The 23078-nt window shown below is 37.7% G+C and overlaps 1 long non-coding RNA gene across 1 annotated transcript in view; it reads left to right on the top strand.

Moving 5' to 3' along the window:
• LOC137225214 (uncharacterized) overlaps positions 1-23078 on the top strand; it is a 79353-nt gene that overhangs the window by 3991 nt on the left and 52284 nt on the right. The window lies entirely within an intron of this gene.

Raw genomic sequence — 23078 nt, 5'->3', positions numbered from 1 at the left:
TCAAGCATCTTTTCCAACCACAATGCTATGAGATTAGAAATCAGTTACAAGATAAAAAACGTAAAAAACACAAACACATGGACGCTAAACAATACATTACTAAACAACCAAGAGATCACTGAAGAAATCAAAGAGTAAATAAAAAAAAATACCTAGAGACAAAGACAACAAAAACACGATGATCCAAAACGTATGGGATGCAGCAAAAACCATTCTAAGAAACAAGAAAAATCTCAATCTAACCTTACACCTAAAGGAACTAGAGAACGAAGAACAAACAAGACCCAAAGTTACTAGAAGGAAAGAAATCATAAAAATCCAGCAGAAATAAATGAAATAGAAACAAAGAAAACAATAGCAAAGATCAATACAACTAGAAGCTGGTTCTTTGAGAAGATAAACAAAATTGGGAAACCTTTAGCCAGACTCATCAAGAAAAAGAGGGAGAGGACTCAAATCAATAAAATTAGAAATGAAAAAGGAGGAGTTACAACACCACAGAAATACAAAGCATCCTACGAGACTACTACAAGCAAGTCTGTGCCAATAAAATGGATAACCTGGAAGAAATGGACCACCTGGAAGAAATGGACAAATTACTAGAAAGGTATAACCTTCCAAGACTGAACCAGGAAGAAAGAGAAAATATGAACAGACCAATCATAAGTAATGAAATTGAAATTGTGATTAAAAATCTTCCAACAAACAAAAAACCAGGACCACATGGCTTCACAGGTGAATTCTAACAAACATGCAGAGAAGAGCTAACACCAATCCTTCACAAACTCTTCCAAAAAATTGCAGAGGAAGGAACACTCCCAAACTCATTCTACAAGGCCACCATCACCCTGATACGAAAACCGGACAAAGATACTACAAAAAAAGAAAATTATAGACCAATATCACTGATGAATATAGATGCAAAAATCCTCAACAAAGTACTAGCAAACAGAATCCAACAGCACATTAAAAGGATCATACACCCTGATCAAGTGGGGTTTATCCCAGGAATGCAAGGATTCTTCAATATACACAAATCAATCAATGTGATACATCATATTAACGTATTGAAGAATAAAAACCATATGATCATCTCAACTGATGCAGAAAAAGCTTTCAACAAAATTCAACACCAATTTATGACAAAAACTCTCCAGAAAGTGGGCATAGAGAGAACATACCTCAATATCATAAAGGCCATATATGAAAAACACATAGCAAACTTCATTTTCAATGGTGAAAAACTGAAAGCATTTCCTCTAAGATCAGGAAAAAGACAAGGATGTCCACTCTCGCCACTATTATTCAACATAGTTTTGGAAGTCCTAGCCACAGCAATCAGAGAAGAAAAAGAAATAAAAGGAATACAAATTGGAAAAGAAGAAGTAAAACTGTCACTGTTTGCAGATGACATGATACTATACATAGATAATCCTAAAGATGCCACCAGAAAACTACTAGAGCTGATCAATGATTTTGGTAAAGTTGCAGGATACAAAATGAATGCACAGAAGTCTCTTGCATTCCTATACACTAACAAGAAAGATCAAAAAGTGAAATTAAGGAAACAATCCCATTCACCATTGCAACAAAAAGAATAAAATACCTAGGAATAAACCTACCTAAGGAGGTAAAAGACCTGTACTCAGAAAATTATAAGACACTGATGAAAGAAATCAAAGGTGACACAAACAGATAGAGAGATATACTGTGTTCTTGGATTGGAAGAATCAACATTGTGAAAATGACTATACTACCCAAAGCAATCTACAGATTAAATGCAATCCCTATCCAATTACCAATGGCATTTTTTACAGAACTAAGACAAAAAATCTTAAAATTTGTATGGAGACACAAAAGACCCTGAATAGCCAAAGCAATCTTGAGGGGAAAAAATGGAGCTGGAGGAATCAGACTCCCTGACTTCAAACTATACGACAAAGCTACAGTAATCAAGGCCGTGTGGTACTGGCTCAAAAACAGAAATATAGATCAGTGGAACAGGATAGAAAGCCCAGAGATAAGCCCATGCACCCATGGTCAACTAATCTATGACAAAGGAAGCAACGATATACAATGGAGAAAAGATAAGTGGTGCTGGGAAAACTGGACAGCCACATGTAAAAGAATGAAATTAGAACACTCCGTAACACCATACACAAAAATAAACTCAAAATGGATTAAAGGCCTAAATGTAATACTGGACACTATAAAACTCTTAGAGGAAAACATAGGAAGAACACTCTTTGACATAAATAACAGCAAGAACTTTTTTGACCCCTCTCCTAGAGTAATGGAAATAAAAACAAAAATAAACAAATGTGACCTAATGAAACTTAAAACTTTTGCACAGGAAAGGAAACTGTAAACAAGACGAAAAGGCAACCCTCAGAATGGGAGAAATTATTTGCAAATGAATCAAAGGACAAGGGATTAATCTCTCAAATATATAAACAGCACATGCAGCTCAACGTTAAAAATACAAACAACCCAATCCAAAAATGGGCAGAACACCTAAATAGACATTTCTCCAAAGGAGAGATACAGATGGCCAAGAGGCACATGAAAAGCTGCTAACATCACTAATTATTAGAGAAATGCAAATCAAAAGTACAGTGAGGTATCACCTCCCACCGGTTAGAATGGGCATCATCAGAAAATCTACAAACAACAAATGCTGGAGACGGTGTGGAGAAAAGGAACCCTCTTGCACTTTTTGTGGGAACGTAAATTGATACAGCCACTATGGAGAACAGTATGGAGGTTCCTTAAAAAACTAAAAATAGAATTACATATGACCCAGCAACCCCACTACTGGTCATATACCCAGAGAAGACCATAATTCAAAAAGAAACATACACCTCAGTGTTCACTGCAGCACTATTTACAATAGCCAGGTCATAGAAGCAACCTAAATGCCCATCGACAGATGAATGGATAAACATGTGGTAGTATATACAGTGGAATGTTACTCAGCCATAAAAAGGAATGAAATTGGGTCATTTGCAGAGATGTGGATGGACCCAGATACTGTCATATAGAGTGAAGTAAGTCAGAAAGAGAAAAACAAATATCGTATATTAACACATATATGTGGAATCTAGAAAAATGGTACAGATGAACAAGTTTGCAAGGCAGAAATAGAGACACAGATGTAAAGAACAAACGTATGGACACCAAGGGGGGAAAGCCTGGGGGGGATGGTGGTGGTGGTGGGATGAATTGGGAGATTGGGATTGACATATACACACTAATATGTATAAAATAGATAACTAATAACCTGCTGTATAAAAAAATTAAATTTAATTAAATTTAAAAATAAAGAATTATTTTCATATTTCATGAGGGGACACCAGAATAAGGAGAAGTGCCTCAATTCTGCCAGCTTCACCCAGCTTGGAAACCAAGTCTTCCCGCTTCAGAGGTGAGGGACATCAATCAGTCGACCCTCTGCTGCTCCACCCTGAGGTCCCCTGCCTCTCTTTGGTTCTCCTCTGTGAATAACCAATGTTCTTGGCTCCTTGTTTGATCTTAAAATCAGTGTTGGGTGAATCAGTCAGAAGACTTGGACATTCTGTTCAGAAAACAAGTTTATAAATTCATCAGGTTTTGCTGGATCTGCAAAAGTATCCTGGCATTCTCAATAGAATAGCAATCTTCTGTCCCCAGATGACTTCATGAAATGTGGGACTTGTGTGAGGAGATGATACAGACAGTTTCCCATTGCCCTGAAACAGACACACCCTGTCACAGCTCCCTGCCTTTACCCATGCTGTCCTCTCTTCCCTGCCCTTGTCCACATGTAGCATTCCTATGCATCTTTTAGAGCTCATTTTGACTGTTATCATCTCCTTCATCAAGGCTTCACATGCATTCTCAAGTTCTGCTTTCATAACAAAGTCCCAGTTTTGTTCAGGTCTCCACTTACTCCTCTCCCACCCGAATGAGTGCCTGGTGAAAGGCACTGACTTTAGCCCAGCTCCCTGGAAGGCCTCATCAGTGTAAGCATAATCTCAGCCCCTTTGCCAGAGATTGGATCTGTAGCTTTGACCAATCAGACAAGAGTGGAAACATATAAGGGCTCTTGGTCCTCACAAGTAGGATGGGATTTGAGGAAGAAGTGCTCAGCCCTCTTCCTCTGGACATGCTGTGTCCGGCTGTGGCCTTGGGGTGGCTGCCATCTCCTCACTTCCAGCCTGAGGATGAAGCAAACACTGATGATAACAGAGCAGAGACAAGGACAAAAATCTGAGTTCTTCAAAGCTTTGTAGAGCCATTGAAACAACCAGACTTGAGGTTGGCCCTACTTCTAGATGCCTTCATATATAAGATAGTAAATGGCCTTATTAACTGCCAGAGCCCTACTTTCTGTTTCTTGCAGCAGCTGAAAGCCTCCTAATTTATCCAATGCTTTTCCTTAACTACAAGCCACACCTTCAGTCAGAATTGGGTATTTCTTCCTTTGATTGCTATAGCACTGTGTATATACCTCTATCAATACATCAATTCTGGGTTTTAATGATCCACTTATATGTCTATCTTCCTTACTATGAAATCTTCAAGGATCATATTTTTATTTGATTCACATTTTACTTATTTATTTTTAGAGTTTAGTGTTATGGCTGACACATATCAAGTAATTAATGAATATTTGATGACTGAAGGAATGGATTTACTCAGAATATGTCAAGTGAGTGCCATAGGCAGCCTTAGGCATAAGCAATTTAAATAACTCCTTGAGATCCTAGCCCTTTAGGCGCTGCTTCCAGGACTGACTGATTTTTCCGTCATCTGTCCATCTGTCCATCCAATGCACAGAAATGCCAGGCACCATGCCAACCCCTAGGAATTCAGAGAGATACCCTGTCCTCTGCTGGTATAGATTCCATTCTGCCCTCCACAATGTAAATTGGGGGCCCTCTGGCCCTTTGATACCACTTCAGGTATAAACTCTTTCTGGGGGCATGTGGGAAGCTGGCAATGGACAGAACTACAGCTCTCAGTATAAACATATAGGCCAGCACTGACAAGGAAATGCTTAGTTTTCTGTCCAGGAAGTACAGGTGGACACACATCCAAGAGAGAAAAATAGCAGAGGGTGCTGCTTCCCATCTGAGAACTGGGGGCCCTGATTCCCACTGGGCCTAGTTACACAGAGTCACTGGGCATATCTGCTGAATTGTCTTTCTGGCCGATTGTGGCTGTTTAGTAATGGAGAGAGCTTGCAGCTTCCTAAAAAGAGAACACTCTAGAAATTTAAGGATTTCTGAGTATTCCTATTTGATTCCCCGTTTTTTCTTCTAGTCCAGAAAATTACACGCTGCAAGCCACTGGGAAGAAGGCAGGAGAAGGTCAGACTCTAGATATAGCCAGGACCTTCAAAGATTCTGGAGTTCTTGTTATCAGGACATAATATGTTCAAGTGTTCAGAGTTCAAGTAGTATCTCTGTTGGTAGACTGTGAACTTCTCCTAATCATCCTTGCAATTCCCAACGGTCCCTAAGAGTTCCAGTCTTCTGGGAAAATCTTTTCCTTTAATGTTCAAATAAAATAACTCAAATAACTGGCCACTGTAGTTTGGGGAAGTACAACACCCTCTCCAGCATTCTGAAAATGCCTAATGGAGTACTTGCCTTCCTCTGCTGGCTTCTTGTCATCTCTCTCCCTCAACTTCGAATTCCAACTAATTCTTGGTCATCCTTGGTTTCTCACCAGCACTCCTGCCAACTGCTGCCCTCTTTGTTCTGTTTCCCCCAGGATGTGGGCAGAGTTCCCTCTTCCTTCATTTCTAAAGCACCGTTAATCACATGAAGGCTATTGTATATAACAGATTTTAACTAAATATTAACAGAGAGGCATCTTTAATTCTAAAATTCTTTAGCTATCCCTTCACAGAGAATTTATGACCAACCAATTCTCTTGTTGTAGCTAAGACCTGTTCTATTTCTTCTTTTACCTGATTCCTCAAGAGATTCCAAAATTCCTATTACTGGATCTCAGAACATTTTTTAAATTATGCTGATCATTTTAGTTCCCTTTATTTTGGTATTTCCAGTGCAATCTACAACCTGACCCCTACCTTCCCTGTCTAAACTGTTGGTGTATTTCCCTAAAAAGACAAATTTTTCTCTCATGTCTCTTTTCTTGCATCCAGATTGTAGAAAAGACTAAAGTAAGATTTAAATGAGCAATTTTTAAATCTCCTCATTGCACTTGTTTCTCAGTTTAGATGCGATATACTTGGTATGTGAGGTTCTTGGCATGTGGCAAAACTCAATCTTTAACAAGAGTAGTATTCGATATTTCCTTGAAGATAGTGATTAATCTCATGAATATTTCATGTGTTGTTTCCCTTTTTCATCTTGTGATCCTTTTGAAGACTCCCATAAATTCTCTCTTGAACCCTAATTCTCAATCCAAACAGAACAAACTGTAAAGTCCACTTTGTGAATGCTCTCATCAGCAAGCAAAGCAATTTCACACTCCAGCTGGCTTCTGAGTAACACCCAATTGTCACTTTACTCTGAGAGTCTTAGTTTCCTCTTTTGTAAAATTAGGAAGTTTGCCTACTTTTTCTGTAGCTTCCTTCCAGCTTTAGGATACCATGTATGCCTCTTAAAGATGATGGGGGAGGAGATAAGGGGTTGGATCCAGGAAGTGGAAAAGGCCAGCTAATCTTATTTGTATCTCCGACCATCTGCTGCCATTAACACTAACAGCCGCTATTTGTTTTTTAGTAATCGAGTGATCTCAACTCTCCAGTTTAAGAAATAAGTGAGTACTAATCTTGATTTAAGCACTGAGAGCCTCATATTTCCCCTTTCCCTGAAATAAGACTATTAATACTGACCCCTATCTGGTTTGATAAACAAAATGTTTCAACTAAAATTAAGTGATAGGGGTAATACAATTCAAGTTTGAAAAAAAGATTTTTCTCCTTAATTTTAATTTAAACCATCTTCCCTTTCTTCTGTAACTGTTTCAAAACTACCCAAGAAGACCTAAGAATTAGTAAATGGAGGGACAGTTGTACGGAAGAATTAAAGAAAAAATGCAGGATTAATGTCTGAGGTTAGATTTTAGCTTGCTTGGAAATGTTAAAAAAATTAAGTTGAAGCACCATCTAGTGGCTCTCAATTGTGTTTTATAAAAGTTGCTCCCAATTTCCCTCAGTTTAGGACCACAATTAATTTGTTGTGCATGTATATGTGTATGCACATATGTGTTCAGAAAAGAAAAAGAAATGTTTTTTGTCTTATGTAGGGGTAGGAGGTTGAGAGGGAGTAGCTTAGCTTTTTACTCTGCCCAGAAAATCTTGGCAGTGAGAATGGAACAGACAAGAAGCATGAACTTGGATTAATCTCTTCAGGGAATGATGGAGTCTTTTTCATGGAAAAAGAATTAACACAATAAAGTCCCATAGATTTCAGTTCCTCTGTTTTCCTTGCTCACATCCTCTCTAAGAGCCCACAACAGTATCTTTATCTTCCCAATCCTATAATGCAGACATGTCCTCGCATGTCTAGGGATTAGCTGACTATTAGGTCATCTTTGCACACCCCCAGATTCCCACGTCCTTTCCTTTCACAAGCCTACAGCATTCCTTGAGCTTACACAGACAGCAATTCCTCTGGAACTGCCATAGAGATGGCTCTCATACCTATGATTACTATATTCTGAAGTTACATCTGTTTCATTATCTCTAAGGGAAGAACAAAAATAGGCCATGACAATGCACATGAATAGAACATAATCCATGTTGCAAGATTGACAGCAAACCTTATGATTGGTAAACTAGATATTTGTATCAATCAGATTAAGTTCAACTACACATGGATTAAAACCCAAAACGACAGTGCCATGAACAAAATAGCTTATTCTCTCTCACACAAAAGTTTAGAGGTAGGTAGTCTATGGCTACTCCATGCTCATCAGGGACCAGGATCCTTCCATCTTTCTTTTCCACCATCTTAATGAGTAGCTTCCATCCTCAGTGTTACCTAAGACCCATGTTGGCTGCTGGAATTCCAGTCATCACACCAATGTTGCAGTCCAGGAGATAAGAAGAAAAAGCAAAAGAGGACCTCTTCTTTCTCTTTAAAGAGCTTTCCTAAAAATATCACACAAAATGTTTGCTTACACTTCATTTTTGAAAATTTTTGTGGGTGGTCATACTGAGTTGCAAGAGAAACTGAGACATATCTTTTAGCTACGTATGTCTCCACACTGAATAAAATTGGAGTTCTATTACTAAGCAGTGTATCAGAAACCTAATGTCACAATAGTGCTCTGTAACAAACAACCACAAAAACCACTGTGACAATTGGTCAAATGTCAGGGATTAACTGGGGGGTCAGGTAGGCAGCTCCTCTGATCTTGACGGAGCTTCTTCTCACTTCTGGGAGATGGCTGACGACTATTGGATTGTGTAGGCTGGCCTCAACAGTGAAGTGGAGAATGAGCCTGGGGTGTCTCAGCTCTGTTCTGCATGTTTCTCATCCTCCAGAAGACTAGCTCAGGCATGTCCTTGTGGAGTAACAGAAGAAACTTGCAGGAACTCTTGAGACCTAGGCTCAAAACTGGTACATGCCACTTCTGCCTCATTTGATTGGCTAATGCAAATTACATGCGGTGGAAAAATATGCACTTTCTTTATGAAAAGAACTCTAAGGTTATTGACAAATTACATGAGTAGAGGGAGAAGAGAAAATTTGGAATCATGAATACAATCATTTACTGTGAGGAGAAAAGAGAAAATGAGCATTGAACCAGGCAGTGGTTCAAATGCAATCTGTGCAACAGTATATTTGAGTCTGTGATTGAATTGTGGTACTAGGCTTTTTTCCATTTTATGCCCTGTCTTAAAAGTGAGGGAATTATGATTTAAAAAGAAAGAGAAAAGAGCAAATATGTTATACATGACATTATTTACTAATTTATTTCTTGACTCATGTTCAGTTAACTAATGGAGTAGGTATTAATCTTAGCATTTGTCTTACTGTTTACTGTAGGCAGAGACTGGATGTATAATATATGTACCCAAAACCTGATTCTATTTCTTCCAAGGCAGCTACACTACATTTTTCAGCTTCCATAGAAGTTGTGTGGCTATGTAACAAGCACCAGCCAATGGAATGTGACCAGAACCGATTACTACTAAAATCCTCCATCTCTCCATTTCTCCCTCTCTCTCTCTGTCTCTCTCTCTCTCTCTCTCTCTCTCTTTCTCTCCATCTCTCTCCCATTCACCAGCTGAACGGAAAATACTCTGAGAAGGGCAGAGCCATAGGATAAAATGCTAGCTTACAGCAGAATTCTTCCTGCCACCTGCCTTAGCCCCACTAACCTGCATTGGAACGTGAAGTGAGCAACAATTAAATTTTTGTGTATGAATACACTGAGATTTGGGGGTTGTTTGTCAACAGCTAGACTATCCTGCTTACGTTAGTATCCTCTAGGTAGTATGCATTCATTTTCTCTCTTAGAGTTTTGCTTAAAATAAAAGTAAAAACCCAAACCACCTGCCACTTTACACAATAAAATTTTCCTTTAACTAAAAGGACCATTTTTTACTATAGGATTGCCATAAATATCAATGAAGTGAAGGTTCTAGTTTACAGTGGCCCTAGAATATGTTAGAGTTTCACCAAGCACTCTTACTGTTACCACAGTTAACCCATTGTATAGTGCAGACAAGAAACTGAGACACTGGAGCTCTAAAAGGTGAGGTGACATTCAGCACTGTCTCCAGTGACTCTAACAGTTCCTTATGTGGGATCAACTTACAACTTCATCAAAAATGCAGGTGCTGCTAAAAACGACTCCTGGCCATTTATTTAATGATCAGGTCAAACATGCAATACAAATACCTCAGTAATTGCTAGCAAGCGAGAAAAGGATGTGAGGTCAGCTATGGGCTGACTTGAAAGCAGTGTTTGTAGTGGTTCCAGCCATTGCAACGTTGATTAACATCTCAAGTGGGTAGAGGAAACAACTAGATAGGATGAAAGCACCATCCAAAGAATCCAATGGGTGTAGAAAAACTGCACAGTATTGTTATTTGCCTTTTGCTGAGCCATCTTCCTCTTTCCGCTGAGAAGCAGAGTGTTTCTCTTTTGCAAATAAGAACTCAGTAGGGCAAGGGGAAAGTAGATGAGTCATCCTAGGCATTTATAATGGAAGGCGACAAGCTTTTGCATGTGTATATACGTATACGCTAAGAATTTGAAACAGGTTTGACACCTATCACACGAATTCTAAACACAAATGTATCTAACAGTAACAGGAGCAGTTGAGCTAGACGTTGAACCCGAAGGCTGATCTCAGCTGGCTGCTTTTTTGTGATATCAAGTCTAAATTAACTTCCAGATTTTTTTATTTTCTTGCTCTAGGAAAAAATATAAAATTAAGCAGAAATGAATGCAAGCCTTCAGAAGTATAGAAACTGGGAAGTAAACACTGAAGGAGCCCCAGCTAAACTTCATTTCCCCCACAGAATTTTCAAAGGATGGTCTAGGACAGGTCTTTCCCAGGGAAAAACTGAAATGAAGCAGACTCTCTTGCCCCAGCAATGCAAGAATTTCTGCCTGGGATCTCACTTGTTAACAAGGCTTTTATGTCAAAGAAGGAGCTGGGGCACAAACAGTGTGCCAAAAAATGGGTCAAGCTTTTCCCACGACATTGTAAACGCAAAGTCTTATAATAATGTTTTCTTTGTAATGAGTCTGTATTTTTCACTCTTCATCTCCTACCTGAAATCATTTGTTCTCTGGAAGTAGATGAAGCCCACAGTGACTAGGATAACCAAGAAAAGAGAGAATTTCACATAGAGAATGATCAGTAAGCCTGATGCCGGAAATCCCAGGGTTCTGACGCCTTTAAGCATAGGCAACACAGACAGGGGTGAAGAGCCATTTCAAAAATTCTCCTAATGAAAAAATTAGAGTCTATAGTTTAAAAGAGCCTTTTACAATATTCCTAAAAGTTCACAGACTATCATAGTCAAAACCCCTTCTAAATGACAATTTGAATTCTGCTAGTGTATAATTCTTTCAAGACAGAATTTAGGAATGGTGTCTTTGTTTTTGTACATGGTATTTTTTTTTTATAGTTTAGACTGTTATATTATTTATTACTTCTTGATATCATTCTTTATCAGATAATCTTTCCCAACTCCAGACATTTGAAGAATAGCATTTGTTTATAGCTTGATTGATTACAATGTCTTATAGGACAAAGAAGATGTTTTAAAATCACATTTCCATTTGCAATTTGAAACTCTTCTGCCAACTGGGTTTTTCCAAAGGACCTGCCTCTCTGAAATTCTGTTCCCTTTTCTATTAACTTCTGTAATAATCACATTGCAAAGAATTAATGAGATTAATTGAGGTATGTTTAAATAATCTTGTATAGTACCTCATTTGTTAATTTCCCTTCCTCTTGCTTTTCTTCAAAACCAAATTTAAGGCAATTTTAATTTAATAGCAAATCTAAGAGTTACCCTGAATCTATTTAAAATGCTAATTAGATGGGCTTCCCTGGTGGCGCAGTGGTTGGGAGTCCGCCTGCCGATGCAGGGGACGCGGGTTTGTGCCCCTGTCCGGGAGGATCCCACATGCCGCGGAGCGGCTGGGCCCGTGAGCCGTGGCCGCTGGGCCTGCGCGTCCAGAGCCTGTGCTCCGCAACGGGAGAGGCCACAGCAGTGAGAGGCCCGCGTACCGCAAAAAAAAATTTTTTTTTTAAATGCTAATTAGATAACATTTTGTACACACAATTAGCATTATACTGATATTTTATTTTTATGGTATTAGAGTCATCATGAGTCATTAACATAGTATGTTTTTAGTAAATATTTTCTGAATTAATAAATGCGCAGTAAGCATTGTAAAAACTTCCCAGTTTTATATGAAAAAAGGAAATGTACTTTCTAACTTCCCGTGTAAATGTTAGTCTTTTGGGGCATTATTCTTAAATATTTTGAGCACTATTTTATGGTACTTTCTACACAGTGAAGTGGTTTTGTTACTGAGTTGCTGTCACCCCTTTAGTAGGGTATTTTATGTCTTCCTACTTTCATTTATCCATCTGTGAAATGGCCCCAAGAACTGCTGAAAAGATAAAATGGGACTAATTAGGACCACCATTCTGAAGTCTTTACTCCTATGAAAATGGCGGCCAAAGAGTGTGTGAACTCTAAGTACCAGTCTGACTCTTCACTCACAAGGTCATGTCATCCTGTTAAATAATCTGCTCAAGGCCTAAACTAGAAGAGTATCTCCTAGGCACTGTCAGGGAAGAAGAAGAAGACACGTCACATCCCTCAAAAACCTCACAATCCAGTTGGAGAGTCAGACCCAGACAAATGAAAAGATAACTTACAAGACACTAAACAGCGCTAAGTGAGCGTTAAGGATTGTAAATCATCTAAGGAATAAGAAAGCTTAATCAACTCTAACTGGGAGGTCAGGGTGAAGTGGAATTTGAACTGAGCCTTGCCGATAACAGGATTAAATAGCTTAAGAGATGAAAAAAGACTTTTCAGGGGAAAGAAACAATATGAGCAAAGTTTTGAAGATGAGTTAACTTTAACCATATTTGGAGCATAGAGTGGGATATATAGAGATGAACTCTGTGATGATCTGAACTTAAGTCTGCAGTTATTTGTGTCAGGCACTGTGCCAAACTCTGGGGATATAGAAATGAATGATATGGTTCCCATTCTCAAGGAGCTTACCCAATACTGGGAGTCAGAGAAGTGGGCGGTCAATTAAAGGGCTATAGAAGTACTCAGACAGAGGCATGCATGAGCCTTTATGTGAGCACAGAGAAAGAACAGCTAACCAAACTTCAGGGCAAGAGAAAATTATCCCAGAGGAATTATATCAAACTAAGTCTTAAAACTTCAATAGCAATTGATCAAATGGAATGGAAGAAGAGAGTTGGGGAAAGAAGTATACTATGAAGAAGTAGAAATTGCTTGTAAAAGAGAAAGAAGACTTAAAGAGGATAACACTTTTGAGGAGCCCAAAGAGGCCCATATACATGGGGTACAGGCTGGAGAATAGCAAGACACAAGGCAAGGAGAGCAGCAGGCCAAAGTGATTTACTTTTCCATGAGGTAAGGAGAAGTCACTGGGGGCACTTAAATAGGGGAGCAGCATGTTTTTCAATTTGGAAGTCACTGGCCACAGTATAAGGGAATGGAGGGAGGTAAGCTGGGAGACAGAAGACCTGTTAAAAGGACACTGAAATAACCCTGGTGAGAGATGATCATGTGCTCAATTAGTGTAGTCAGGAGAAAGAAAAATGTCTAGATTTAAGAAAGAATTTAAGGTAAAATCAGCAAAACATAGTAACTGATTTTCATTATGGAAAATAAGAAAAAGTGCTATTGTGGGATATTTTTAATTTTCTGGCTTGGGTCATTTATCAAGACATAAAATATAGATATGGAGTTACAGAATGGGTAGAGGAGAGGAATTATGTTTCAGGAATATGCACATTGGGGTGTCTCTGATGCATTCCAGTGAACCTTTTCAATTGGAAATTGATTTTGATCATGGGGTAGCCAAGGAGAGAAATCTGGGCTAAAAATATAGATTTAAGAGTCAAGAATTAGACAATGGTGGAAGTCATGGGTAAGGATGAGACCTCTCAAGGAACAGGGGTAAAGGTGAAAAGAGAGTCAGTGATGGAACTCATAGAAATGCCTTCCTTCATGGAATGAGTAGTTGAAAAGGTATCTATTAAAGAAGACTAAGAAGTTGGCTGAAAGTTAATAAGAGAACCAAGTGAATATGGGAGGAAAACAGATAAGGGAAGAGAAATTGCATCAAATATCACAAAGAAGCTAATTAATAACAAGGAATTTAAAATTTATATTTTATTTGGCATCTGGGAGAACTTCAGTGCTTTTTATTAGAACATTTTATGTGCAGAGAGATGCATGTGAGTTAAGGAGTAGATGTGAGGTGGCATAGAAAAGACAGTGAATATAGAATCCTTTTTTTTTTTAGATTTTTAAAATTGAAGTATGGTTGATTTACAATGTTGTGTTAGTTTCAGGTGTACAGCAAAGTGACTCAGTTTTAAATATATACTTTTTGAGATTCTTTTCCATTATAGGTTATTACAAAGTATTGAATATAGTTCCCTGTTGTATACAGTAGGTCCTTCTTGTTTATCTATTTTATATATAGTAGTCTGTATCTGTTAATCCTAAACTCCTAATTTATCCCTCCTCCTTGCTTTCCCCTTTGGTAACCATAAATTTGTTTTCTGTGTCTGTGAGTCTATTCCTGTTTCGTAAATAAGTTCATCTGTATCATTTTTTAAGATTCTACATACACGTGATATCATATGATATTTGTTTTTCTCTGTCTGACTTACTTCACTTAGTATGACAATCTCTAAGTCCATCCATGTTGCTACAAATAGCATTATTTCATTCTTTTTTGTGGCTGAATGATATTCCATTGTATAATGGACTAATATATGTATTAGGTTGCTTCCATGTCTTGACTATTGTAAATAGTGCTATGAACATTGGGATGCATGTAACTTTTCAAAGATAGAGTTTTCATCTTTTCCGGATATGTGTCCAGGAGTGGGTTTGTGTTTTTTTTAAGGAACCTCCATAATGTTCTCCATAGTGGCTGCACCAGTTTACATTCCCACCAACGGTGTAGGAGGGTTCCCTTTTCTTCACACACTCTCCAACATTTATTATTTGCAGATTTTTTGAGAATGGCCATTCTGACTGGTGTGAGGTAATACCTCATTGTAGTTTTGATTTTCATTTCAATTTGCGATGCTAATTATTAGAGCTAAGAGCTTGAGGAAGTCATAGCATCTAGTTTTAAATATGGGAGGAAAACAGTCATGTTTATATAATCAGTCTTAGGGAAAGGATTTGTGAAACAGAAAAAACTGAACAAAACAGAGCAAGGATAATTAATGGAGCACAGCTTCTGAGGACATGAAAGAGGAAAATAGAGTATAAGTTGAATGTTTGGTCTACAGAAGAGAAGGTCAGGTGGAACTGGAGATAAATGCATGGGTCAGAGACAGGAAGTGTAAAATAAGAGCCTGAAGTTGGTGGGAGATGGATACTAGAAAATAAAGATTAGAAGTGAATATACTGATACATGCTGCAACATGGGTGATTCTTGAAAATATTATGCTAAATAAAAGAAGCCAGTCACAAAGGCCACATATTATATGGTTCCATTTATATGAAATGTCCAAAATAGGAAAATCTATTGTGAAAGAAAGTAGATTATTGATTGCCTAAAACTAGAGGAATGTTGGAGTTAGGGAGTGATAACTAAAGGGTAGAGGGTTTTGTTTTGGAGTGATGAATATGTTCTAAAACTGATTGTGGTGATAGTTGTACAACTATGTTCAAAGACCACTGAATAATGCACTTTAAATGGGCAAATTGTATGGTATATAAATAAGATCTCAATAAAACTGTTGCAAAAACACAAATAAATATGACAGATGTTATGATGAATAATTAATAGATATGATTATTTTAATAATGTTATAATAATGAGTATAATAGCTAATGTGTACAATATAATTAATATAATAATAGTTAATATTTAATATAATACATAAAATAGCTAATATTTATTGAGTACTGACTTTGTGCTAGGCACCATGTTAAGTATATTATTTTATTTAATAAACACAGTATCTCTGTGAGGTGGGTACTTTCATCCTATTTAACAGATAAACCACGAGACATTAACTAGATCTATTTTGGTGATCATTTCACAATGTATATAAGCATGAAATATTATGTTGTATACCTGAAACTAATATAATGTTATATATCAATTAAAAAAACAAAATCATGAGACAGAGAAATTAAATACTGTTCAAAGTCACATAGTTGGTAAATGAGAAGCCATGTATCACCAAAGGCATTGCCATGTATTACCAAAGGCATTGCTCCTAATCAACAGATAATATTCCCTGGAACATTACAAAGGCATGGACTTTGTCTTTTCATCTTTGTATTGTCTTTTCATCTTTGTATCACCAGCCTTAAACACATAATAACATTCAATAAATGTCTGGCCAATGAATTGGTTTCAGATGACAAGGGAGAAAGAGAAGGAAAACTTGACTTTTACTCAGAGTAGCAAATAAAGTGGTGACTACTATAAGAAGCAAAAACATCAGGAGGGAAATAATTATTGTTCTTGACTATCTACTGAATAAGTATTGTTAAGTTATATAAAAGTACTCATATTTTATACCAATAATTAATCTCAAAGTAAAAGCCTGGATCACTAAATTAGCAAATAATATTTTTATGGCTGCCAGAATAAAAGGTATTTATAGAATATATTAGTAAGGAGTTATTGAGTTAATTCCTTCTCTTTGATAAAGGAATACAAACAATTTCTCTAGCATACTAATGCATTACCCAGTTAAATTTTAGAGAATATCTTCAAATTAGGAGCATAAGCTTTCTTATCTTCTGCTTGGTTGTTCACAGTCTTCTGGAAAAGGCTGAGCATCAAGTTCACTACTCTAAAGAAACAGGTGCTTACCTTGATCCAGCTCTATGGACAAACTCTTGTTGCCAGTCAAGTGGGAGACAGAGCAGGACACATTAGGTACATGGCAGCCCTCCCAGTGGCATGTACTCTGGACAGTCACTGTGCCATTGCCCCAATGACATTTTTGCTCAGTGACACAATCTCCCTCTGGGGTCCAGGAGATCTGCGCAGCTGGCTTCCCTGCAGCTGCCTTGCACACTGCAGTTCCATTCTCAGTTTGAACCAGGGTCACCTCAGGGGGCACTGCAGAAATGTAGGGGAAATGCTTCAGTCTTAACACACGGGCTCAATAGTCGTGGCCCACGAGCTCTAGAGCGCAGGCTCAGTAGTTGTGGCGCACGGGCTTAGTTGCTCTGCGGCATGTGGGATCTTCCCAGACCAGGGATCAAACCTGTATCCCCTGCCTTGGCAGGCAGATTCTTAACCACCAGGGAAGCCCTCTTTTTATATATTGTTGAATTCAGTTTGCTAATATTTTTTGAAGATTTTTCAATCTATGTTCATTAAAGATATTGACCTGTAATTTTCCTTTTTTTGTAGTGTCTTTGGCTGGTTTTGATATCAGGGTAATGGTGACCTCTTAGAATGAATTTGGCAGTGTTCCCTCCTCTTCATGGTTTGAGAAGGATAAGTATTAACTCTTATTTATATGTTTGGTAGAATTTCCCTGTGAAGCCAACCAGTTGTGAACTTTTGTTTGCTGGGAGTTTTTTGATTACTGATTCAATTTCACTACTAGTGATCTGTCTGTTCAGATTATCTATTTCTTCCTGATTCAGTCTTGGCAGACTGTCTCTAGGAATTTAGTCATTTCTTCTAGTTTGTCCAATTTGCTAGCCTATAAATATTTATAGTATTCTCTTATGATTTTTTTGTATTTCTCTGTGATATCAGTTGTAAATTGTCCTCTTTTATTTCTTATTTTGTTTATTTGCATCCTTTCTCTTTTTTTTCTTAATGAGCCTGGTTAAAGTTTTGTCAATTTTGTTTATCTTTTTCAAAAAACAGCCTTGGTTTCATTGATCATTTCTATTGTTTTGTTTCTTTCTTGTCTCTATTTTATTTCCTCTCTGATCTTTATTATTATTCCTTCCTTCTGCTTTGCTTACTCTTCTCATTCTAATTCCTTTAAAGAAATTAGGTAGGTTAAGTTGTTCATTTGAGATTTTTCTGTTTCTTGAGGTAGACCTGGTCACTATAAACATCCCTCTTAGAAATGCTTTTGCTGCATCCCATAGATTTTTGAAAATTGTGCTTTTATTTTCATTTGTCTTGAGGTATTTTCTGATTTCTTCTTTGATTTCTTTATTGACCCATTGGTTTTTTAGTAGCATGTTGTTTAGCCTCCACATGTTTGTGGGGTTTTTTCCCATTTTCTTCCTGTAACTGATTTCTACTTTCATACTGTTGTGGTTGGAAAAAAAATGCTTGATATAACTTCTATCCTCTTAAAGTTATTGAGACTTGGTTTGTGGCCTAGTATATGATCTATCTGGAGAACGTTCCATGTGCATGTGAAAAGAATGTGTATTTTGCTGGTTTGGATGAAATGTCCTATAGATATCTATTAAGTCCAACTGGTCTAATGTGTCATTAAAGACCATTGTTTCCTTATTGATTTTCTGTCTAGAAGACCTGTCCATTGATGTAATTGTGGTATTAACATTCCTAATATTACTGTATTATTGTCAGTTTCTCCCTTTATGTCTGTTAATATTTGCTTTACTTTTTCAGGTGTTCCTATATTAGGTGCATGTATGTTAAAAAATGTTATATCCTATTCTTGTATTGAACCCTTTATTATATAATGCCTTTTTTTGTCTTTTGTTACAGACTTTGTTTTAAAGTCTACTTTGTCTGAGATGAGTGTTGCTACCCTTGCTTTCTAGTCATTTCCAGTGCATGAAAAAGCTTTTCCACCCCCTAATTTTCAGTCTGTGTCTTTTTTTTTTAATTGAAATATAGTTGATGTACAATATTACATAAGTTACAGGTGTACAATATAGTGATTCACAACTTCCAAAAGTTATACCCCATTGATAGTTATTACAAAACACTGGCTATATTCCCTGTGTTATACAATATATCTCCATAGCTTATTTCATACATAATAGTTGTATCTCTTAATCCCCTACCCTTATTTTGTCTCTCCCCCTTCCTTCACCCCACTGGTAACCACTAGTTTGTTCTGTAAATCTGTGAGTCTGCTTCTTTTTTATTATATTCACTAGTTTGTTGTATTTTTAAGGTTCCACTTAAAAGTGATATCATACAGTATTTATCTTTCTCTATCTGACTTATTTCACTTAGCATAATACCCTCCAAGTCCATCCCTCTTGTTTCAAATGACAAAATTTCATTCTCCCCCATGTTTTCTGTTTTTGATGTCGTATTTTACATCTTTTTTATCTATCCCCTATTTATTGTAATTATATTTGATTTTATAATTTTTGTCTTTTAACGTTCATACTCATTTAATTAAATGGTTGATACATAGCCTTTTTATATATTTGCCTTTACTAGTGAGAATTTTCTTTTTCTATCAATTCTTGGTTCTTGTAGCCTTTTCTTTTCTGCTTAAACAAGATCCTTTAACACTTCTTGTATGATCATTTTAGATGAACTCTTTTACGTTTTTCTTCTGAAGCTCTTTATTTCTGCTTCAATTCTGAATGATAACTCTGTTGGGTAGAGTATCCAAAGTTGTAGATTTTTGCCTTTCAGCACTGTAAATATATCATGTCACTCCCTCTGGCTTGAAAAGTTTCTGCAGCAAAATCAGCTGATAGCCTTATGGGGACCCCCTTGTAAGTGACCCTTTGTTTGTCCCTTGCTTCCTTTAAAATTCTGTCTTTATCTTTAACTTTGTCATTTTAATATGATATGTTTTAAATCATACCAATGTTTTCTTAGGTCAGTTTCCAAGGCAATAGAAATAAAAACAAAAATAAACATATGGGATCTAATCAAACTTATAAGCTTTTGCACAGCAAAGGAAACCATAAACAAAATGAAATGACAACCTCTGAACTGGGAGAAAATATTTGCAAATGATGTGACTCATACGGGATTAATTTCCAAAATAAACAAACAGCTCATACAACTCAATAACCAAAAAAACCCCAAATAACCCAATCGAAAAATGGGCAGAAGACCTACACAGTAATTTCTCCAAAGATACACAGATGGCCAATAGGCACATGAAAAGATGTTTATCATCACTAATTATTAGAGAAAGGCAAATCAAAACTACAATGAGGTGCCACCTCACACTAGTCAGAATGGCCATCATTTAAAAGCCTACAAATAACAAATGCTGTAGAGGGTGTGGAGAAAAGGGGACCCTCCTACTCTGTTGGTGGGAATGTAAATTGCTCCTGCCACTATGGAAAACAGTATGGAGGTTCCTCAAAAAACTAAAAATTGAGTTGCCGTATGATCCAGCAATCCCACTCCTGAGCATATATCTGGACAAAATTATAATATAATTTATCCAGATAAAATTATATGGCACTATTTACAATAGCCAAGGCATGGAAGCAACCTAAATGTCCATCAACAGATGAGTGGATAAAGAAGATGTGGTATACATATACAATGGAATACTACTCAGCCATAAAAAGAATGAAATAATGCCATTTGCAGCAACATGGATGGACCTAGAGATTATCATACTAAGTGAAGTAATCAGAAAGAAGAAAGAAAAATACCATATGATATCACTTATATGTGGAATCTAAAATATGACACAGATGAACATATCTATGAAACAGAAACAGATTCACAGATATAGAGAACAGACTTGTGGTTGCCAAGGGGGTTGGGAGTGAGAGAGGGATGGATTGGGAGTTTGGGATTAGCAGATGAAAACTATTACATATAGAATCAATAAACAATAAAGTCCTATTGTAAAGCACAGGGAACTATATTCAATATCTTGTAATAAACCATAATGGAAAAGGATTTTTAAAATGCGATATGTCTTCATGTGGGTCTTCTTGGGTTCATTTTGTTTGGGAATTTCTTCAGGTTCAGGAAATTTTCAGCCATAATTTCACCAAATACATTTTCAACACTTTCCTCTCTCTTCTCCTTCTGGGACCCCTATAATGCAAATGTTAGTATGCTTGATGTTGTCTCAGAGGTCTCTTAAACTATCTTTATTTTTTTAATTTGTTTTTCCATTTGGTGCTCTGATTGGGTGATATTCATTTTTCTATCTTCCAGATTACTTATTCATTCTTCTCTATCACCTAGTCTGCTGTTAATTCCTTTTAGTGTATTTTTTATTTCAGTTATTGCATTCTTCAGCGCTGACTGGTTCTTTTTTTATATTTTCTAGTTCTTTGTTAAAAGTCTCACTGTGTTCATCTATTCTTTTCCCATGTTCTTTTAGCATTTTTATTACTATTGCTTCAACATTTTTATCTGGTAAATTATTTATCTCCATTTCATTGAGTTTTTTTCAGGATTTTTTTCTCGTTCTTTAGTTTGAAGCACAGTCCTCTGTCTTTTTATTTTGTTTAACTTTATCTGTCTCTATGAAGTTAGGTGAAACAGTTACCTATCCTGGTCTTAAAGGGATGTCCTTGGGTGGGAGCATTACTATACAGTCTGCTTGTGCCCAGTGGCTTTTGTGAGATAGTTGGATCTGAAGTGTGCATGGGTCACATCTACCCCCAGGGTATGCTGGCAACCACCACCTTGGTGGGAGGTAGGGCTGGAGGTAGAGGGGTAGAGCCAGAGCCAGATGTGAGCTGGGGTTTCTCCTGTGCCCAATGGCAGTCACCACCCTATCAGGGGCAGGGGCAGGGCCCAAGGGTTTGGAGCAGAAGCCCTGAGGGAGCTGGGTTTCTTCCCGTGTGTGATGGCAGTCTCTGCCTTGGTTGGGGTACTGGAAAGGGCCTGAGGGCTTGAGACTGCATATCAATGCCGGGTCACTTTTTCCCCATTGTGCACACTTTGGTTAGAGACTGGGTCAGGCCAGAGGGTTTGGTGCCTCACTACTGAGCTAATTTTGCTCCTGCTGGCAATGTCAGTCTCTACCCTGGAGCTAGTTTAGCTCCTCCTAAAGGTGGACCGGAACATGTTTGCTGGCAAAGGCTGCCTCCACCTTGGTCCGAGGCAGGGTTGGGTCTGAGCTGGTTCTGTTTCCTCTAAGTGTACATACTCTCCTTGGTAAAGGCAACCTTCACCCTAATGGAGAGCAGGACCAGAGCAGGAGGGGCTACAGCAGGCACCCAATGTGGCTAGGGTGCACACTGGGGCTGCCCTGGCAAGCTGGCCAGAGCCCCGGCAGTTTTCAATCTGCTTCTTCCATGCTGTGCCCGGGAGTAAGAAAGCATGTGCAGTGCTTTTTAAGAGTGTTATCTTGGTTTCTTTCAGCTCTCTAGTAAGTCCCATTGGTTTTCAAAGAGGATTCATCTTCTTGGTGTTGGACCCTTGTGCTGGGGTACCTCAAAATCCTTGCTCCTCAGGGAGGATCCCTCAGCCCATGATGTCCCCCTCCTCTTCTGTTTCCATGTTAAGGGTTGGGTCCTGACCTGATAGCTTCTCCTCCCTTCCTAACCAACTTCATGGGGATCTTTCTTTACAGTGTTGGTTGTAGAAGAGCCTTTCTACCGGTCTCCAAGTTGTTTTCAGTAAGAGTTGTTCCACGTGTAATTGTATTTCTGATGTGTTCATAGGGGAGGTGAATGCAGCATCCTCCTATTCCACCATCTTGATCTCCCTCTCTATGTTTAACTTATTGAAGACTCACCAAACTGCTGTTAACAATGACTGCACCATTATACATTTCTACCAGCAATATATAAGTGTTCCAATTCCTGGGACCTCCCTGGTGGTCGAGTGGGTAAGACTACATGCTCCCAATGCAAGGGGCCCAGGTTTGATCCCTGGTCAGGGAACTAGATCCCGCATGCATGTGACTACTAAGAAGCCCACATGCCAGAACTAAAGATCCAGCATGACGCAACAAAGATCCTGCATATCACAACTAAGACCCGGCGCAGCCAAAATAAATAAATAAATAATTTTTAAAAAGAGTTCCAATTCCTCTACAACCTTGCCTACACCTGTTTTCCATTTCAGTAGTAGTAATAGTAGTAGCATCCTAGTGGGTGTTAAGTGGTATCTCATTGTGGTTTTGATTTGCATTTCCCTAGTGACTAGTGATATTGACCATCCTATCATGTGCTTGTGCCTACTTGTATATCTACCTTGGGAAAATGCCTATTCAAATCTTTTACCCATTTTTAAATTGGGTTGTTTGGTTTTGAGTAGTACAAATCTTCTGTATATTCTGAATACTTAAACCTTATCAGATATATGATTTGCAATTTTTTTCACATTCTGTGCATTGTTTTTCACTCTTTTGGTAGTGTATTTTGACATAAAACTTTGTGTACAAAGTTTTTAATTTTCGTAAACTCTGATTTCTCTATATTTTCTTTGGATGCTTGTGCTCCTGATGTCATATCTAAAAATTATTGCCAAATCTAA

This window comes from Pseudorca crassidens, chromosome 5 (assembly GCF_039906515.1).
Source record: "Pseudorca crassidens isolate mPseCra1 chromosome 5, mPseCra1.hap1, whole genome shotgun sequence".
Lineage (NCBI taxonomy): Eukaryota > Metazoa > Chordata > Mammalia > Artiodactyla > Delphinidae > Pseudorca > Pseudorca crassidens.
Note: the sequence above shows the minus strand (reverse complement) of the source record. Positions and strands in the feature narration are given on the sequence as shown.